At 45.8% G+C, this 17323-nt stretch overlaps 1 long non-coding RNA gene across 3 annotated transcripts; it reads right to left on the reverse strand.

Annotated features, from left to right (window-relative positions):
• Positions 1–354: 354 nt before the first annotated feature.
• On the reverse strand, positions 355–14569 carry LOC129498860 (uncharacterized). 3 transcript variants are annotated; one of them, XR_008662221.1, is made up of 4 exons: positions 14452–14569; positions 13848–14070; positions 12468–12548; positions 355–2897 (listed from the first exon to the last, which is right to left on the reverse strand). It is a non-coding gene; the product is annotated as an uncharacterized LOC129498860 (long non-coding RNA). The 3 variants fall into 3 exon arrangements; XR_008662219.1 differs by lacking the exon at positions 355–2897 and adding an exon at positions 4138–4415; XR_008662218.1 differs by lacking the exon at positions 355–2897 and adding an exon at positions 7192–7369.
• Between the last annotated feature and the right edge of the window lie 2754 nt (positions 14570–17323).

A 17323-nucleotide genomic window follows, 5' to 3' on the forward strand; every position in this document is an offset into this window, starting at 1 on the left:
GATCACAAGATCAGGAACCAAGCTATGGAGGAAAGGAGAAGGGCTCCCCAACTTTGGTAATGAACCAGCCCCGTCCCTCCCACCCCCCCACCCAATTAAACACAAATAGTATCTTCTAGAAAGTAGCTTGAAGGAACTGAGTAGATTAGAGATTGGAGTACATGAGTCCAGGTTACACAAAGATCTAACAGTCCCTGAGAAAGTATATCTCCTCTCATTTAATTTGGGAATAATCTGATATGGATACTTTACTGTTTATAAAGCACTTCTCATATATACAATCCCAGTTGACCTCCTGATTAAAAAGCCTTTGGTTTGTGTTAGGAACTAGGATTACCACTGGCCCTAGAAAATGTGAATGTGAAGTAGACCTGCAGATTACTTTTGCCTCCCTGAGGGGCCCCTGATTCAGATGGCGCATGACTTAAGTATGTTTTGTTTGACTTTTGAACCTCCTTCCCTCTTCTCCCAGCCCGTCACACTACTTTTCACATACTCTTGGGCTTCTTGCCTCAGCTAGTGAGTAGTTCAGTAGTGTGGAATAATTTCTGTTGCAGTATGTGTAGAACTACCTTCCTGCCATCTGTAATTCCAGCAGCATTCCTACCTTTGTTCAAGCAGCCAGTACTACTCTTTGCCTTTTTGTTGCATTTTGCCCCTGGTATACAAAAATGAGTGGAAAAAGGAGGAAAAAATGAAAATTTCATCAATTTAGAGCAGTTAAGAACAAGACAAAAAGCAGTGGCACACTTTTAACAGCAATCAGACTTGAGTACAACTGTTCTCTTGTGAAGGAAAAGAACAAAATTAAAAGGCTTATTTGAAATGCTGGAAATCTTAGAATTCAAATGAAATCATGTATATTCATATCTTAGTGGACTTTTTGTACATTTGATGTTCATTATGTACTGAGTTACCTAGTCGAACATTTTTTAGAACTAATCATCATTTCCCTTACATTTCTTAGCCCAAGAGAACTCTTGATCGTTACCTGGACTTGCTCATTCCCCTCTTTCTTAGATTTTTGCAAGACTCAGTCACATACTGAGAGCTAGAGCTACTAGTCTTGGCTAGAAAGACCCTATGGAGATAATGTTCTTGCTACAAGTAAGAATGTTAATGGGGCTTTGTTACTCCTGTTAATCCATGATCCAGATGGCCATGATTTGAGAAGTTAAGAATATTCTTTTCTCATTTGACTGAGCTTCAGTTCACTTTAACTGCTTTATCTGAAGCACACCATAATGTAGAAAGATTTGTATCATAGTTCTATAGATTTTTCTCACCCTAAACTATTGGGGCAGAATAGTGGTGGTAGACATGATGGGGAGATCTTAAAACCAGGTTCCAGAGCCCAAGCTTTTTTGCGCTGTGGTGTAACTCTAACGCCAGAAGTTAGCACCACCCACAGTTGAAGTGCTGGTCCCTGAGACAGCTAGTCCCTACCAAGTAAGCTAAAGAGAGCATCTATCCAGGAACCTTGCAGAGGGTTCTTTAGCTTGGGAGGGTATAGCAGTCATATGGATGTTCTCTTTAAGCCAGAAGGTTATATCTATCACACTTATCAAGTGAGGAACAGTGAAAACGTGCCTTCTTACTGAGTAAAAAATATTTATTGAGTGCTTCTATGGGCCAGGTTCTGTTCAAGTACTTTATACGGATGAACTCAGTTATATGGAAGAGAGGCTGTTACTCTCTGTGTACAGATAAGCAAATTCAGTTCCATCTCCCAGCTCCCAAGTGGTGGGGCCTGCATTTGAACCCAAGCAGTCTGCTCCAGCACGCAGAGGATGTGATCAAAGGGGATGCAAACCCAAACTCAAAATACCACACTGGGTTTTTTATTTCTTCGGTGGCCTTTGAAGCACAAACCTTAGGGTAAGTCTGAAGTTTCAAGCCAAGACTTTATCACTGTGGCTCACTTTCAAGAGGAACTGGCTGAGCTGAGAAGTAGCTACAGGCTATTCCCCATGGGCATGTCCCTGGAATTTCAGTGGCAGCATATGAATCCAGATGGATCATGGCATGTCAGATTCTCCGGCCAAACTTGGGGCAATGCCTGGAGTCCACAGATATCTTTTTTTTAACGCTTGCTGTAGAAACTGAGAGTCTCCTCAGTGATCTAGATGCAGGTCCAGGAAGAAGACAGCCTGCCTGATGTGCCCCAGTTGCAGTCTGTGAACCTGTGGTGTTCTCAGGTGTTTGCTCAGCTTGAGCAAAGCATGAACGTGCATGCTTAGCCCCAAGTCTGCAGTTCTGAGTCCAAGTGTGGACTGTGTGCAGTGAGACTGGATTCAAATCCTGGCTCTGCCAATTATCAACTCTGTGACCCCAGATAAATATGGTAACCTCTCTGAGCTTCAGTGTCCTCCCCTACCTGATTCTGACAAACAACATGATGTATTTGAAACTTACCACAGTACCTGGTGTGTAGCAAGCATTCATTATTTTTTTTTTAGAGAGCGAGAGAATCTTAAGCAGGCTCCATGCTCAGAGCAGAGCCCTGCTCAGGGTCAACCTCATGTCCCTGAGATCGTGACCTGAGCTGAATCAAGAGTCAGACATTTAACCGACTCAGCCACCCAAGCGTGCCCCACAAACACTCTTTAAATATGAGTTGTTGCTATGGAGTGAATGTGCCCCCACTCCAAAACGTCATAGACCTGATCCCTAGTATGATGGTGTTCAGTGGTGATTCAGAGGGCTCTTGGGAGGTAATTAGGTCATGAAGGTGGAGCTCTCCTGAATGCGATGAGTGCCCTTCCAAGAAGACACCTGAGAGAGATGATCCCTCCACGACGTGAGGACACAACGAGAAGATGGCCATCTGTGAGCCAGGAAACAAGCCCTCACTGGACCTGCCAACGCCTTGACCTTGGTCTTCCCAGCCTCTAGAACTGTGAGAAATAAATGTTTGTTGTTTAAAGCATCAGTCATGGTGATTTGTTATAACAGCCTGGACTAAGAGTTATTATTGCTATTACGTAATAAATATGACTGAACTGTTTTTGAAGTGATTTGCATTTCTGGCAAAACATCATATTTTTTGAAACACTGACAGGTTGTCTTTCCCCAATGTCAAACAGGGGAAAACATTCATTGACCTGCCACAGGTGTGGATTTCTGACCTGTGACAACCCTCCCCCACCCCCCATCCGCCACACTCACTAGAAACCAAACAGGAGTATCTGCTGAAGGATTTCTGCCGAACGTACTAGGAGGGATGTGTACTAAATAGTAAACGGCGGGGGGGCGGGGGGGAGAAGCAAGGCACCCGGGAAGCAAGCAAATAAAGGCAGGTGTCTCCAGCACCCATCTGTGATGAGCCAACTGGCAGGGCATTTATACAGCAGGAAGCCTCAGATTTCTCGGGTCTTTGCTCCCGCAGCTGCGAAAGGCAAGACTCACAGTACTTGGTGTGACTCCCACCAGCACGAGGATGACCAACTCCTCCCTCTGTGCCTGGGACGCGTTTCCCGTTTTGGCACTGGAAGTTCCACATCGCAGAAACCCCTTAGTCTTGGGCAAACCGGGAAGGTCGGTCAGCCTAAGGTCCCAGCACTGGAGGGGCCGCTTGCACACAAGCCCCTGCAGCTCATGTCATTGATGTGAGCCAGTGCAGATGGGACAGCAGAAGGGACTGGAGGCGCTAGCGCTAGGCTGAGTCCTGAGAATGTTCCCTGAAGGAGGAGTCCCTGAGAAATGTGCACGGAGGCCCAGGGAAGCACGGCCAAGGTCAACTAGTACAGGGCAAGTGTGTGCAGATGTGGGCCCAGCGCTGGCGTGACACTCCCGGGCCTGTTCAAAGATTGGCATGTCTTGGAAACAACATTCCACTTTGCACGATTCTATAGGGGCAGAGGGAGAAAGTTCTTTTCTTTGGTAAAAGTTCTATATTCACCTGGCTTATTACATTGAAGGAATTATTGCATGTGCTGACTATCTGACTAAATTAAACACTTCATTGCCTTTCATTTCCCAGTCATCCATTTTTTAATGAATAACTGTATCCATTTATGCTAAGAATATATAGGCCCTATACATGGTGCTGGACTTAAAGTCCTCTAAAAGTATCTTTTAAATTCTTTTTTCTTTTTTTTTTTTAATCAGACCAAAAAATCACATTTATTTCAATAGTTCAAAGTGCAAATACAGCAAGTCAGTTCACAACATTTCAAGATACAGTTTTAAGTATAATGAAAACTTGATATACAAAATGAAAGGGTAAATAGCAGAAATAAAGCTCAGGGATCCCTGGGTGGCTCAATGGTTTAGCGCCGCCTTCAGCCCACAGCGTGATCCTGGAGACCCAGGATCGAATCCCACGTTGGGCTCCCTGTATGGAGCCTGCTTCTCTCTCTGCCTGTGTCTCTGCCTCTGTGTGTGTGTCTCTCTCATGAATAAATAAATAAAATCTTAAAAAAAAAAAAGAAAGCTCAATTTAAAAAAAAAATTCAAGTAACCCAAAAACCTTAAGACTAAAATATTCCATTTACGATAATTCGGAAATGCCTTAATTTATAGATACCAGTAGCACATTGCCATCCGAAAGGGCTTCTCAAAGGAGAATCATCCCAAACCTGTCAGCTCAGGACCAGAGTGGAAGTTCTTGGGGCGGGCTATTCCTGACTTGGCAGCCTCACTCTCACTGTCAATTGATATGGTTCCACCCGTGATACTTGGATGTTTAGGCAAATTCTAAAAAATGTTTAAAGTTCAATATGAGGTCAACACCCTGATAAGAGATACTGAAATGGCCACTATATATTTACAAGATTTTAAAGACCAGTCTTAGCTTCAGGCCTCTGGTGTTACCGGGGGAAAGACAGACTGATACTTCTTCCACTACTTAGAACCTTTCCGTAAGGTCAGCAACGTGGCCTTTACAACCTCCTCATGAAAATCATACTTCGTTATATATTTACTTATTTCCACACATACAGAACTTTTACGTAAAGTAGAAAAAGTTCCCACTAGGAAGATAATTAAAGGCTGTTAATGTTCTTTGTATCACTTAGCAGCCAAGACACATGTTTATTTCTGCTCCGCAGAAGCAATGTTAGCCACTCGCTTCAATTCAGGAAAGGCGTGTGCTTTCAGGATGGTGGAGAGGAGATATTTATTGCATCTTTTTCTCAATCTTCTTCATCTTTTCATTTAGGCAGTAAACTGAGAGTCTGTTCTGAAAATTCTATCCCACCATATAAATGTGGAAGCATATTTTTCCGATGACGTTCATGTGGTGGAAATCACATTATTTTTTTCTGATTGTATGTTGGTGCAGGTCTCCAATGTTTGCTTGTTCTCTTTTTGTCTGTTTTTTGTTGTTGTTGTTGTTTGTTTGTTTTTGCTTGTGTGGTTATATGTTTTGTGAGTCTTGAGCCAGGCATCGTCTTAAGACACATACTAAGGGTTTTAATTTTACATCATAATTGCATTAGCCGTTTCCGTGAACAGTAGTACTGCGTTTAGAACAGCAGCCCGGATGGCTCTGCAGTTTAGCGCCGCCTTCAGCCCAGGGCGTGACCTTGGAGACCCTGGATCAAGTCCCACATTAGGCTCCCTGCATGGAGCCTGCTTCTCCCTCTGCTTGTGTTTCTGCCTCTCTCTCTCTCTCTCTCTCTCTCTCTCTCTCTCTCTCTCGTGTGTGTGTGTGTGTGTGTCTCATGAATAAATAAATAAAATCTTAAAAAAAAAAAAAAAAAAGAACACAGCCCGCTCTGAGGACAGCAAGCACCTGCCGGCTGGCTGGTCCCTGGGGCCCCCTCCCGAGGGGGAAGCCCCGCACCCGCACGGTCTCCTTCTTTCCACGGGAGGGCGCTGTCTACCGTGGCGGGGATGGGGCTGTGGCGCCCCCTGAGCACTAGGGAGTCCTGCCTGGAAATTCGGACCCATGGCTGCCAGGTTTCCAGTTTGTTCTAGGGTCATTCCAGCTTCCCCACCCGTCCCGTCCGGCGCAGGCAGGGGCGCGGCGTGCCCTGGTCAAGCCTGAGACAAGCCCACTGGTGTCTGGGGTAGGGAAGGGGTGGGCAGCATCACATCCAAGGGAGGGAGGGAGCTGGACTGTGGAAGACTTCACAGACTTAATTTGATGTAAACCAGGCAGGACGGGGGCGCCTGGGTGGCTCAGTGGTGGAGCATCTCCCTTTGGCTCAGGGCGTGATCCCCGGGATCCAGTCCTGCATCGGGCTCCCTGCAGGGAGCCTGCTTCTCCCTCTGCCTGTGTCTCTCATGAATACATAAATAAAATATTTAAAAAGAAAAAAAGAACACCCAATTAGGACTAACTGCAGACTTTGTCAAAGGCAAACAGGCGAGGAAAACAGTATTGGTTCATCACACCCTTATTAAGCAGCCACTATGCGCATGACCTTTGGTGGCCCTGGGAACCAGGGATGCCCAGGGCCAGCCCCTGGAGGAGGAGCCCAGCCAGGACGGGTGGGGGTGCAGGCTTGTTCCCGCCGCAGGCTCCCCACCAGCCCTTCAGCTCAGACCCCTGCCAATGCAGAGCTTGCTGGGGCGCGGGCCGCCTGCCAGTCCCCTGGGGCACGGGCACACGGGAAGCACCTGGGGCCATCCATCCCTGCCCCTGCACACACCTCCTCTGAGCGGGTCCAAGCGCCTCTCCACGAGCGGCTCACCGCTAGGCCCTGCCCCTGCCTTTCACAGCACAAACTGGGCCGTGGGGGCTGCGGTGGGGAAGTGGCCCCAAGGGTGTTGGTGACACCCTGCAGGAGCAGAGCGGAGGCAGGGTGCAGGCTGGCAGGCACCGGGGGCTTCCACTGCTACTGGTGCTACTGGGCGGGGCCTCAGGGTGGCCTGACTGCAGCGCAGGGAAAGGTGGGGACATGGCCTAGCCTTCACCGTCCTGTCCTGCCCTCCTGCTGTCCTGCCGTCCTGCCGATGGGGCAGCAATAGGTCAAATGGAAGCAAATGGAGTGCAGATGGAGCTCGGGGCTGGGCCCCCCACCCTGCAGCCCACCCTGTCCCAGGCTCCCCCGTCAGTAACGCTTCCCCAGACTTGTCTTTGAGCTCATGGACAGAAGCCACAAGAACAACAAACTGACTTTAGACCTACATTTTATTACATCAGAAAGTAAATCAACCTTGAACTGTTAGTTTTGGATTTTATACAAAGAGATAATGCTGCCATCCACCCCCACCCCCCCACCCCCAGCTCCTGATCACGCGTGGTCTCTGCTGGTTTCAACCTTCCTGGGTAACCAGCTCCTATTCCTTTTTAAATGTGATACGCCCAGATGTCTTTTGTTAAATGTCATCTTCTCTGTTCACTTCTCAAAATTATACCGTATATTAGCGACTTGGAGTGGGAGGGCATCGTTTGCTCTCACGGTGATCAAATCACGGGCTGCAGGAGAGCACTGCTGTCACTCAGGGTTCCTGTCCCCAGGCACCCCGGCCCTTGTCCCCTTGGCTGGCACCGCCCTCCCTGGCCTCGGGGGTGGTCATGGAGCAGCACCCAGGGCCGAAGTGAGCTCCATGTGGACAGTTCAGGAAGATCTCTTTGCTTTTCTATGTTATAGGCTGTCAACAGGCATCAAAACAGAAATGCCTAAACTTCCTGAGGTCTTCTGGGGACAGCCCCTCTTCAGTTCTTTCTCATAATAGGGCTCAGATAATGAGTTCAAAGCAGGGCCAGGCGGGAGACAGAGCTCAGTGACAGACAATATTTTGTTGTTCCCTTTGACCAGGGAGGACGCTTCAGTACCAGGCAGGCCTTTCAGTCCTGGCTCTGCTCCGGGGAGGTGGGTTCTGCCCCAGAAGGGCCCCCACCTCTCCTCCACATGGTGTCCTGGTGTCTATCCCACCCGTCTTCGGACACACGGCAACACAGCCTAGGAGGAAACTGAGGCTCTGGAGCCACACAAAACCTACTAGCTATCTATGTAACTCTGTCCCATTTAATTTAAGAGAGGAAGCTCCAACTTTTAGAAACCATGGGGCATTTATATTGGAAAAGAAAAATCGAAAAATCAAAGAAAAATCAATGCATGTTGATGAAGTGGCCAACTTTAGTACTTATGCAAATCACACTGGCATACAACAGAATCAATACATTCATGATCCATGTGTTCACAGAAAGAAAATTTTAAATGCCAATTTTAGGATAAGGTCGAGGAAGAAACAGATGTTTAAAAGAGAAACTATGTTTTTTCTTTCATGTTGTCCCTTATCTGTGCTGCCAGGGTATGACTCTAGGTAATCTTATAAATGCCAACACCTGCACTGTTTTCTGGGGCACCCCAGGCCTCTGGTTGGGGCAACCCAGTGCCATGGAATAAAATGGGGACCATGGCCATGTGGAGTAGTGGGCAGAGGACAAGACATGGACCCCAGTCAGAATTCTACCTCCACTGTTTGTCTTCTATGCAAATCCCTACACAGAATTTGCATTGAAAGATAGACATAAAAGACAGAGAGAAGACAAGTTAGACCATGGGGATTCCAGATTGAATTTTTCTCTTGGTCTGTATTTGATCTATTATTTTACTTATTTAAGTATTTTTATTTTTTTTATCTCAATAGCCATTCTTTTCAGTTAAGAATTTCTATTTGATTGTTATATCTGCCTCTTCCCATCCCTACCCCATCCCTTGCTTTCTGTTTTTTTTTTTTTTTCTTTCTTTCTGGTTTTAATGAGTAACATGACTAGAATTCACTTACTGGTTGGACAGGCAGCTAGCAGAATTTGGAGGAAAGTCTAAGAAAGTCTAAGAAAGGCCTTGGAAAAAGGCTGCCCTCTGGAAGGTCAGCTGAGCATGGCACTGCCCTTAAAGGAGTCCATGTGAGCCCCTCGGGAACAGGCACTCCACGTTTACAAGGGTTCTAACCATTCCCTAAACACAGCCCACCGTCTCTACCTCTTGACTTGGCCAATACACTTCTTCCAACCAGACAGCCATACCCTCATTTCTACCTGCCTGAAACCTGTCCTTCCTTTCAGGGTCAAACTCAAAATGTGTCCTCAACCATGACTCCCTCTTTCCTCTCCCCTGCCCACACTCAGCTGGGAACGAGTCTCCCCTTCTCCTGTGAATGCTGATTGCACTGGATTCCTCTTATGCACCACTTACGGTTAATAGGGCCGGCTACATGATTTCCTGGCTCGATGCAAGGTGAAGGCACAGGGCTCCCTGTTCAAAACTGACTAAGAATTTTCAGGATGGCTACTGCAGAGCGTTACATCAAGTGCAGGGCCCTTCAAAGTGCGAAGCCCCACACCACTGCACGGGATACTCACCCAGCTAGCTGGCCAGATGACTACACTGGGACACTCTGGGGAAACTGTGATGCCCACTTGACAAATGTGATTGGTTAAATGGCTATTCAAGTCCCCTCCTAGGGAACCTCCTGAGCTGCCCGCCCTGCCTGAGCTGAGTTTGGCTCCCCAGCATCTACATGTCTGGCACTCCACCTCTCTAGCACTTAGTTGAGGGCACTGCTCCCTGAGCCCCCAGCCACTCAGCCTTAGGCTTATTGCCCCTTGTCCTTAGGTCCTGCCTTGTTGATTTTTCTGGATTGGCCACTAGCACCAGGAACAGAGAAGAATCCATTGGTTGTTTTCCACAACACCACTACATCTCCCTTTGTCTTTCTGTTCCTTCCTGTTGCCAGATGTTGCCAACACATGATTCTCTCTGCCAGCATGCTGGTGCAAAAAATGCAGTCACACTCTCCACCTGTTCTATTTCTCTCTTGTGACTAAGTGGTAATATAGATACTTAACTGATGCAGGAATATTAAGTGTACTATCTCATTTAATGCAAGATCAAATCTTAGCAAGATCAAATCATTCGAAGTATGTGTTGCTATTATTGTGCCTTTTTACAGATGAATGAACTAACTCAGAGAGGTTAAGGAATTTGCCAAAGATGATAAAAATAAGGAGTGCTTAGTCTTAGTAACTGGGCTATGCTGCCTCTGTATAGGCTAATTGAAGGCAGAGACCATATCTTGGTCTTGTTGTATTCCCCCACAGGACCACTTTTTGCATTCAGTGCCACTGTGCCATTGGGTTTATTAAGAGCCCCCATCTATTGATAGTTCACTGTGTACTGCCCAAGGCTGAGAATTTGCAAACATTCTCATTAAATCCTTCCCACATCCCTACTAGTCAGGCTTTACTGACTATATTTCACAGATAAAGAAGCTAAGGCTTAGCAAGATCAAATCTCTAGTTAGGTCACACAGCTAGTAAATCATGGCACCAGGGTCAGTCCTTTCTTTAAATGTAGGCTTCCAAACTGTGGGAGGAGCCTTGGTGCCCATCGACAGATGAATGGATAAAGATGTGGTCTATGTATGCAATGTAATATTACTCAGCCATTAGAAACAACGAATACCCACCATTTGCTTCGACGTGGATGGAACTGGAGGGTATTATGGTGAGTGAAATAAGTCAATCGGAGAAGGACAAACATTATATGGTCTCATTCATATGGGGAATATAAAAAACAGTGAAAGGGAATAAGGGAAAAGGAGAAAAAATGAGTGGGAAATATCAGAGAGGGAGGCAGAACATGAGAGACTCCTAACTCTGGGAAACTAGGGCTAGTGGAAGGGGAGATGGGCGGGGGATTGGGGTGACTGGGTGACAGGCACTGAGGGGGGCACTTGATGATGGTATGAGCACTGGGTGATATGCTATATGTTGGCAAATTGAACTCCAATAAAAAATAAAAATAAATATAGGTTTCCTAATCAAGCTACACTGCTCCCATGTCTTCCCTGTCCCTGCCCCACCCCAGCCAATCTGGCCCCTCTCCATCTTACTCAGTTTTACCTTCTTGCTAGTATCCATCCTCACACTGCCTTAGCCTCCATTAGAATCTGAGTCCCGGAGGCTCAATTGTTGCTTAACCTGCTGAATGATTTGGCTGCGTGTTGCACAACCCAACATAGAAAGAGAAAGTTGCCCACATTACCTTCCCTGGCCCTATGATTGGCACTTTCTATGTTTCAAATTGTGGCCTTCTAATGTTCTAACAAGAGCACCAGAAGCAGTGATGTTCCATATCACTACATGACTTCTAGAGATCAGATATCAAGTAGTGAAGACCTGCTATCAACGGAGAGCTTTGTCAGATTCAAGATGAATGGAAACTTCTTCCACTCTGACAGGTCTCCCGCTAACTAGCCTCATAGATTTTCCCTCTCAACTTTCAAGAAGTCCAATCAAAGCAATCTACGGAAAATAATGGCCTCTCTGCTTCTTGGTCTCATTGTAACTCTGGTTGAAAGTCCAGATAAGCCCCTAGAAACCAGGATAAATCCTCCTACTATCCTGAGTGGCAAGCGGCCTATCTCCTCACCTAGGAGTTGCTGAATTATCCTTCACCTGTGCACACAGGTGCATGAACAAGTCCACCTCCACTCAGATCCCTATGAAATTCACTTCACCCCCAATCATAGGATGATTCATCCTATTTTTAACCACTGGTGCCAGACTTCCCTATTCAATAAGGTGATGAGGTCTCAAAACTGAGAAGTACATGATAAAGAGATGATGAAGATCAGAAAAGGGTAGCAGGATACAACGTGGATGTATCTAAATACCTAAAACCCAACATACAGACCAGAGAATTGACTTTTAGCCTATGTAGGTCCTGAAGGGAGAATCTGGGTCCATTGGTGAGGTTACAAGGTAGGCAGGTGTTGACTCAATATGAAGGAAAAGCCTCCTGGAAACTAGAGTGATTCCACAATAGGATGGACTGCCAGTGTGGTGGAGAGATTCTTGTATCTAAATGTCCTCAACCAGACACCACACACTGAAGGGTGCCTCTGAGCTGAGTGGGAACCTGCCCTAGGACCTCTTGGTCAGTGGTCATGGATAAGGGGCACAATCTGTGCTAGGCAGGAGGCAGGTGCTGGGAATATGAGATTAAAAGTGACAAAGACATTGCTATAGTGTAAGAACCCTTCCAACTCAGGGATTGCATTCCTCAGGATTTAACACAGGCCAAGGGCAGGAATAGCTTACACTTCTCTCATGTGTTCATAATAACCAACATAGTGCTGTAGAGCCTGACCCAGTGGTGACCATCTGAGGACAAGAACTGTACCTCCCATCTGTGCATCCTTAGCACCTAGCACAACATAGGTGTCCAAGAAATAGCTTTGAAGTTAATGAATGTGTGTCCAGAGAATACTCAATTCAAGGCAATAAATGGATCTACAGAATCTAAGATATTCATTCGCTGTTGAGAGGAGCCATTCCAACCCCAGGGATCTACATGATAGATAAAGAAGTGCCCCCATTTTCTAAGGTGCAATGAGTTACTTGACTCCAGTGGCCTCCCTAGAATCATTTGACCCTCCAGTGGTAAAGCACAGCTCTTCTGAACATCTCCATGTTCAAGAGCCCCAGAAAGCACAGCAGAGGCCTCATTAGAAGATGATCATTTCGCCTCTCATCTTGCTTCTTGTCTGAAAGTACTACTCACCTTGTTTTGAAGATCTCAAAAGGTGATGACAGAAACCAGTAGAAGAGATGGATGTGATTTTCTGCATTGACCTGCATCCCCCTGGAAAACATTTAACCAGAAATAATGTAATAACTTACCTTTTATTTACCTTCTAAGCCTGAAGTCAAGATAATTTCAACACCAGCTGAGTCATCACTAAAGTCAATAGGTCAAAGTCTCTTCTGCAAAACTGATTTCCAGATATTTTCCACTGACTGAAATTATGAGAATAAACTAATTTATTCTTTTCATTGTTAACCAAAACCAATACATTTTTCTTTTTTTTTTCACATTTCTTAAACTACAACACACAGCCGTGTTTTCTATTATTAAGAATAACGAGTTGCTCACTTATAGGCAACACACACCAGTCAACCTTCTTGGCTTTCTTTGGTTTGGGGTTAATAGGAAAAAAAATGATTGAGCTAAACCCAGGCTTCATCAGTGTCTGATGTGGTCAAGTTGCAAAAACCTCTCTGAGCCCTTGTGTCTTCCTGTAAAGAAGGAAAAGATGAGAATAGAATAGGTCTCATGAAGTTATGACAATAAAAGCACAATGCTTTCCACAGAAAAAGGAGTCCCTAACATTATTTTTAGTGAAGATGATATTTTCCTGAGGAGGAGTTATTCCAGCCTCAGAAAGCCCAATCTCCCCAACTTTTCTTTGACAGTGGTTAACTCTGTCTTTTGTGAGACAGGGAGTTTGCATGGGTGTCAAGGCCACAGTGAACAGTAAGAATATAGGAAGTCTTCCTTCAAACAAAAGAGAATGGAAGGTTCCCCGGGTTTCTTTTGTGATAATGAAAAGCTTACCCCAAGGATTACTGTGTTCTTGAGGCGGACTTCACACATAGCATCACCACCCTGAGTGATAAAAGAACTTTCCCTGAAACAGTAGGAAGATGTGATGAAGTGCAAACTTTTCTTTCTGTGCTGGGTTGAAATCATGCCCCTTCCCCAGTGCTGGGTCTAAAGTGTGAACAGGAGAGGCCTAGGGTATAAAATGCAAAGAGATGCAACCCTGAGGATGAGCACCTCCTTAAATTGTGCACCTTCACCCTCTCCTTTGCCTCACCCTAATCCAGGCCCTACTCTTTCCCCATTGATCCCCTCAGATGCCCTTTCTTTTCAGGGTTTAGATCTACAGAGCCAGGTCGTGGTTTTGTAGGCAGGATTGGGGGAAAGCTTTTAGAATCCTTTCTCCACCCAAAGAAAGGGAGTAGGTAATCACTGCTGGTCTCTACGATTTAATAAATTATGCCATGCTGTACTTAGGCCCACATCCTCCAATTTCGATGGGCTGGCACCAAGTACAAAGGGCTTTTCCAAATCACTCCCAGGGCAACTGGGCTAAGTTACCTTCACAAAAACCCTGATGGGTCCTTGGACAGGGGTAATTTGCATTCCACCGATGTTTTACATTGAAGAAATAAATTCCAGTCTGTCTCCACAAGACAAACGTTATGATACTTTTGTATAATAATTTATACTTCTTGGCTGATCAGACGTTACCGGGCCACATGAGTCAAGGTGAGCTCCTTTAGGGCAGATTGTGTCTTCTCGTCACTCTGCATCCAGGCACCTGATATCACAGATAGTGGGTGTTCGATAAACATTTGTTCAATTGCCCATATGAATGAAGAAACACCAGGCTTATCAGAAACTAATGCTCGGCCTCTCAGGGCCTAGGCTCTTTAAGTATCAAAAAGGGCAGAGCCAGAAATCCAGCCCAGCGATTAAAGCACCAACCACTGTCACCTCCTCCCCTCGAAAACCAATTGTCCCTCTGGCTTCTGCTGACGTACACTTGTCATGCTCTGCTTTGTGAGAGGCTGAGTTTCTGCCTCTCACCTCAGATCTCAAAGCTTGACTTGGTATTGCACCCCTTTCTAGCTCTACCCTTCACCTCTAAGAATCGTGTCTGCCTGCAGGGCCCAGACACAACCAGCCCCCAGGAACTGACCTCAGCTTGCCGTGATCCTTCTTGTCTTGGCTTCTGGTTGGTAATTATAAATGCGGAATCTGCCTTGGAATATCTCAGATGCATCGCTGCCCTGGTGGAGAGCCCTACTGACCACTTCAGAGGACCTGGAGCCATGCTAGCTGCCATCTTGAGAACCCCGCCACCAGCTGCATGGGGACTCCACCCAGCAAGCTCTGCCCAGCGCTCTGCTGCCACGTCCTGCAGGTTGTTGACCCTCTTCTGGCCCTTAGGCCCTTGGGCCTGTTCTTCTTGCTTTAACAAACCTCCGATAACCTCAATACTCTGAGATGCAGTGTAAATGTTAAGAATATTGTTTTAGTACAGTGATGTGGGCCTCACAGATAAGTGCACAGATGAGTAATTAAAATAGTGAGACTGATGACCAGAAAATGGAGTAAACGCCCATCCCCTACTGGCATGCAAAGAAATGGGAGCCAGGTGAGTGAAACTAACCCAAGGTCACCGATAAGTGCATGCATTTAGCATATGAAAATCTTCCCAAGGTTGAAATTGGTGCCAACAGGCACAGTAAGTACCTGTAGCCTCCCTTTGACACCCTTTGCTATAAGTCTCTTGGAAAACATACCAAAACATCGTCTCTTTTCTTCTTCATTGTCAGTAGGTAAATGATGACATTTATATCTAAGGAAACTGAAAAAAAAAATTCAAGGGACAATTTTATTCAGCTTGGCTCTAAAGGTATTTCAGTTTGTAAGTATTAGACATATGGAATAGTCGAGATATAACCACAGATAGTCATAAAATACATTTAAAAAGAGTTCTGATGATTTTCCCATATCTGAATTCTCACAAAAGTCAGAATGGAAACAGTAGCAGAAGAAAAGAGAGAATACTCAAGCTGACCTACACCGGTTGAATGGTAGAGACATAAATCAGCATAGTCTTCCCCATAGACAATTTGGCCAGAAAAACTGAGAGCTTTAAACATTTCCAAACTATTAGTGAATCACTGATTTCACTAGAAAGAATCATTCTTGCAAAAAGAACTAGAAAGCCAAAGATTTTTAAATACAAAAGTTCATTGCTGCTCATACACGACAATGATCAGCTGAGAACAAGCTAAATGCCCGATAGTAAGCAAGTGGTTACATACATTATGACACACGCGAGAGAATCACAGGCAGTCATTATGTTCTCTACGTCCGTTTAATGACGTGGGAATATACTCATGTTACAATGTTAAATGAAAAAAGAAGACAAAGTTGTGTATGCAGTATGGTCTAAATTATATTATACATAAAATAATTCTTTGTATAGAAAAAAACACCCAAGATGGAGATAACATCTGTATGACAAACCACTGGCACTGTTCAAAAAGAAGGAAAGAAAAAGAGACATTGGCACTGTTGACCTCTGGGTAATGAGATTGTGGATGAGTTTTGACAGGATGATAGATGAGGTATCAATTGCTCTTTTACCACAGGCTTTGTTTTTCTAGCATCAGTGAAACAAAACAATACCTCGTGCTTCAGAAATTGTCACCGATGGAAGATCTAAGAACGAAGATGCCAAAAGAAGTGCTCCAAGTGCAAGAAAAGATGATCAAAACGAATGATCCAACAGGACTTTTTTCCTACCCACCCCCCTCTGCACCGTGAGGCGGGGATGGCTGCAGAATCACCCCCAGAAGAGTTTGAGAATCCCAAGGCATAGGAAACCCGAACCTCCCTTCAGGCGTGGGGGGCAGGAGGGGGCTCATGGGCAGCACAGGGAGACATCACATCATAGGGAAAAGTCTCCTGCAAAGCGGGATGGCACCAGAGCAGTGGCAGAGCCATCACGACTGCAGTGTCTGGGCAGATGGGCTTAGATGCAGCTTCATGAAGCCCCCCATACCCGGGGTGGACAAAATAGCCAAGTTTCCCCAAGCTTAACCAAGAGGGCAGTGCTTAGCTAAGAAAAAGGCCTTTGGTCTAGAAAGGGTCCCAGAGCTGAGACAAAGGGACCCCTGATCAGAGGATGCAGGAGGGATGTCTTGCTACGGACCAAATGGGGGCAGGCAGGATCTTAGCTTGTGGGTGGACATGCAGGTGGGTGCACCTGGGCGCCAGAGGAGATGGGTTACCCGGCAGAAGGGGCCAGTGCACACCCTAGCTGCAAAGGCAGACATCAGTCTCTGCCCTACTATAAAGGAAAGTGGTATTTGCGGAAGTCTTCCCCTCCCCACTCAGGCTTCCTTCTAACCCCAGGGGGGCAGAAGAAGCATAAGGGGCAAACCTAAATGGGACTGGATTGCAATGAAGCACCTGGGAAATCAGGTTACCTATAAGTGACTAGATTAAATTTCACAAAAGAGGGCTCAGACTCATGTGTGTGTGGCCAATAAAGTAGTATTTTGTACACCTGAGCTTATGACATATGAAGTGTGTACTCACTGCACACATTTTCGTGACTTTTCAAATTTTTAGTAATGACCATATTTTGTATCTTAAAACATTATTTAAAAGAAAAGCATTGCATCCACACAAAGTTGCATAAGAGGGGTGGGAAGTCACCCTTGGTCCTGAGGATCATATTGCTAGATGACCAGAGCTTGTTGTGGGTCCCTAAGAGCAAGGACTTCACTCTCAGAGAGAACCTGGAATCCCGACCACAGCTTCTGAGCCTCTGTCATTAAGATTCCATGGGATCAGGGCACCTGGGTGGGTCAGGGGTTGAGCATCTGCCTTTGGTTCAGGTCGTGATCCAGGGTCCTGGGATGGAGCCCCGCATCAAAATCCTCGTGGGGAGCCTGCATCTCCCTCTGCTATGCCTCTGCCTCTCTCTGTGTCTCTTGTGAATAAATAAAATCTTAAAAATAAAAAAAAAGATTCCATAGGACCATATGAGC

Source organism: Nyctereutes procyonoides, unplaced genomic scaffold (genome assembly GCF_905146905.1).
Source record: "Nyctereutes procyonoides isolate TBG_1078 unplaced genomic scaffold, NYPRO_anot_genome, whole genome shotgun sequence".
NCBI lineage: Eukaryota > Metazoa > Chordata > Mammalia > Carnivora > Canidae > Nyctereutes > Nyctereutes procyonoides.